The sequence below is a fragment of the Alosa sapidissima genome, chromosome 4 (assembly GCF_018492685.1).
Source record: "Alosa sapidissima isolate fAloSap1 chromosome 4, fAloSap1.pri, whole genome shotgun sequence".
NCBI classification, from domain to species: Eukaryota; Metazoa; Chordata; class Actinopteri; order Clupeiformes; family Clupeidae; genus Alosa; species Alosa sapidissima.
Genome location: NC_055960.1, coordinates 1,344,595 through 1,348,386, shown reverse-complemented (window position 1 = coordinate 1,348,386; position 3,792 = coordinate 1,344,595). Strand labels below are relative to the sequence as shown.

The window sequence follows — 3,792 nt, the reverse complement described above, 5'->3', positions numbered from 1 at the left end:
CCAGGAAAGTTTTTCTGATGGAAATACTACGTTTTTTTTTTGGTTACTTGTTTTGGTTAGCAAAACGTTCTCCTAACGTTTTTCTAACATTCATTTTATGATAACCAAGGGGCAACCTTTAGAGAATGTTACTATTTAGTTGCAGTAACGTTCCCCTAACCATGTAAATAACAAACCTCGGGGCAACCTTCAGAGAACGTTACCATTTGGTTGTAGTAACGTTCCCCCAACCACTGAAATGAAATAACCTAGGGGCAACCTTTAAAGAATGTTACTATTTGGTTGCAGTAACATTCCCCTAACCATGTGGATTAAAAAACCTTGAGAAAACCTTAAGACAATGTTACATTTAGGTTGTGAAAACGTTATTGGAACGTTAAAATAACCATCACAGTAGGCTATGCCAAAAAATCTGTTTTTTGATTTATAATAAACATACAAACTCGGGTATCAAATTGTTTTGATTTATTAGATGAGTCCTTGAATGGAAAATGCATTTCTTTATTATGCACTGTATGCACAAACTTTTATTTCATTCCTCAGTTGCATTCAGTCCTCCACTGCGGTCCTCTTTCTGCCGATCTGCAAGTTAAATAAAAACAGACCTTATACTTCCATTGTGCCCCCAGAAAGTGCAACCCCCCTGCTGCAGCTAACACCACAAATACAATTAAATTATGTGGAGAACACTGGGTGCAAAATATCAAACAAACAAATAAATTGTATGTAAAAACAATGTGAATAACATTTTTGTCATCTTTTCCTAACAGTGGCCTAACAGCAGCTAATTTAAATATTAGCTTTTTTTTATCTCAACGTTAAACTCACTTATTTATCTTACAGTTAATGTGTTCTAGGCAATGTAAGGCACAGTAAGTCCATCAAGACATTCCAGCACAGTCTGGTCTCGCGTGCTTGCACTACTCCACTTGTACACTTGCACACTTTGCACACTTTGCAACTTGTTGTTGCTGTCCTGTTGTCCTGAAAACACAACACACTTCTGCTGCTCTTACATAACTTGCACCACTAGGGCTTTGACTCCAAACTTCGTTATTCGAATATAATTCGATTATTTTAAAAATGAAAGATATTCGAACGAATTTTAGGGATCTCTTAATATTCGAACCTGTAGCCTATGGAAATATTTTTTTGTAAATGTATTTGGTTGTAGCCTAAACGTTGTTTTCAATTCAGATTCCGAGGTTTTTTCACGCCTTCTGAAGTGAAATCGCGAGCTCATTAGCAAGGCTATTATTGGCCATCTGGGCTCCTGTAGGTTAGCATCCTGGCTGGTTCGCGCTTAGTGAGCTCAGCTCCCACATAGACATTTTTATTTTAAACTTAACCTTCCTCTGATTTTAATCACCTTAGTTATCAATCAAAGCAAACAGGGAAAAGAAATGGCAACACAATCATTAAAAACACTCAAATAAATAAATGTGCAGATAAGTCTGAATGAAAAGCAGCACTGGTTGAAGCCTGGAAATATTGTAAACAAAGTAACGTTAGCTTAATTTGCTAGTTTATCATAGTCTATGGTTAGACTGTTCAGTTTCCCCACGTGTGTTTAAGTTTCAATTGAATACTTTTTCTCCTTGGGACAGGCCCGTTTGAGTCTTGGAAAATACTTTTCCATTTGCATTGGGATTGAGATGATTAGAATTTAGCAGTCAATTTGAATGCAGTAGTTTTGAACAAATTCGTGCAGCGTGCTAATGATGCTAACCGGATTTAATAGCAATTTAGCCAGTCGTCTTGCACGATTAATGTTTGGATTACATGTGCATGCTGAGGAGGGATGCGCCTGTTGAGAGAGAGAGAGAGAGAGAGTGCACGGGGCAAGGAGAGTCTGTGTTGAGGTAACGTTAGGCCTACTTCTACCGCCTACTCTGGTAGAGTTTGACATACTACAATGCAAGATATATTTAGCCTATTTTATTTATGGACAACATAAGGCAGCAGGTGTGTGTTGCTTTTAATTATGAATGTTCTATCGAACGTATTTTTTATTGATATCGATTACATGTGCGATACATATCGCTATCGTTTTATTGCCCAGCCCTATGCTCAATAATAACAATTTTGACATACGCATAAATACTCAGCCTTTCGTGCACGTAGTCTATTGTCATTGACTGATACACTGCCCTCTGGTGGACAGAACAAATAGAACTTAAGTTTGATACCAATATCGGTCTTACTGAAGACATTTAATGGTTAAAATATTATTAATACATATTCGAATATATTCGAATTTTAATATTAATAAACAAACGAACTTCGAATAAGATTTTTGGGCAAAAGTCAAAGCCCTATGCACCACTATGCCACTTGCTTACTTAGGTCAAACAGAACTACCTCAGCCATTTATTGGCCTGCACTACTATATTGACTGTCTATGCACAATTGCACAATTTCAACCCAATTTTGCTGCTCTTATTTACTTTTTATTGTTTACTTGAATGTTCTGTTTGTCTGTGGACTTAATTGGTAAAATGATGTCTTGTCTCCACCGTGGGATAGTGAGAAACGTAATTTCGATGTCTTTGTATCTCTTGGCATGTGACGAAATTGACAATAAAGAAGACTTTGACTTTGACTTTGTGTAGGTATAGCAGGCCCAAAAGGGTTGTTTTTGTCTTCATCACATATACTCACAAATCTTTATTGGAATGAGTTGTGACATTCCCGATGTAGCAGTGGATAGAAAGAGACTGCCATGTTATCTTCCTTGCATTATCCTACTTGGTGTTGGCATATTGTTGTCAAGGGTCTCATTTGAACCTAAACAAAATGACCAATGTACACATACACACAATAAGCATTGTTACCAAACAGCAGGTTGCAGATAACGATTTTATTATGGGAAATCCGGTGTTAAATGGGTTTTACATATGTTAAGTATGACAATAAGCTAGAGTCATGGACGAGGGGTGACCCTATCCAGACCAGAAGCATTCCAAACTTAGCCAGTTTTTACCTATTCTTCCATAGTTAACCGTCTCTGCTCGATAAGTCTATCAACGGAGGGAGGACTGTGCGCACAAGCATTCAAAAAGGGCAGTGTGTCGCGCATGGGAAAAGAAGCTGGTTCAAACCATGAATTGTAGTAGTTTTTTTTTTAATGCTCACGCGCAGTCCTCCTTCCGTCAACAACACGAGGTTCACGTTTGTCGATAGACTTATCGAGTCTTAAATAGCACTAATAGTCTTATGGAAGAATTGGTAAAAATTGGCTAAGTTTGAATGCTTCGGGTCTGGATAAGGTCACCCCTCGTCCATGACTCCAGCTTATGGTCTTACTTAACTAAAACCCATTTAACACTGGATTTCCCCTTTAAATTGTTACCGAGAATACATGCGATGTTTACCTGGGCCACAGTTCAGTCAGTAGCTTGATGCTCATGATGGGGATGGTAATGAGGTAGTGGTGTTGCTGCTGCTGCTGGTAGAGGGATCATTTGACCTGTGCAATACCCGTGTGTAGAAGAACCAGACCCGTGTGTAGAAGATCCAGACCGTTTGTTGAAAAATAAAACAAAAGTTTACTAGAAATAATACTTCAGGCAGGTGACATGCATACAGATGTATCGTTAACCGATACATCATGTAATATGGTACCGGGCTTCTTGTAATATGTAACAGTACACAATGGCACACAGTCACACTATATACTGTATCACTGCCATAAAGCACTTTATAATGTTGTACACATTACACAACAAACATTACAATTAATATACACACAAGGAGTAAAATAGTCTGAGCTCTAATTTAAATGCAAAGTGC

At 37.9% G+C, this 3,792-nt stretch overlaps 1 long non-coding RNA gene across 1 annotated transcript; it reads right to left on the bottom strand.

Moving 5' to 3' along the window:
* Window positions 1-511: 511 nt before the first annotated feature.
* On the bottom strand, window positions 512-3,518 carry LOC121706854. Its single transcript, XR_006031188.1, has 3 exons — window positions 3,375-3,518; window positions 2,662-2,787; window positions 512-582 (listed from the first exon to the last, which is right to left on the bottom strand). It is a non-coding gene; the product is annotated as an uncharacterized LOC121706854 (long non-coding RNA).
* Window positions 3,519-3,792: the final 274 nt, after the last annotated feature.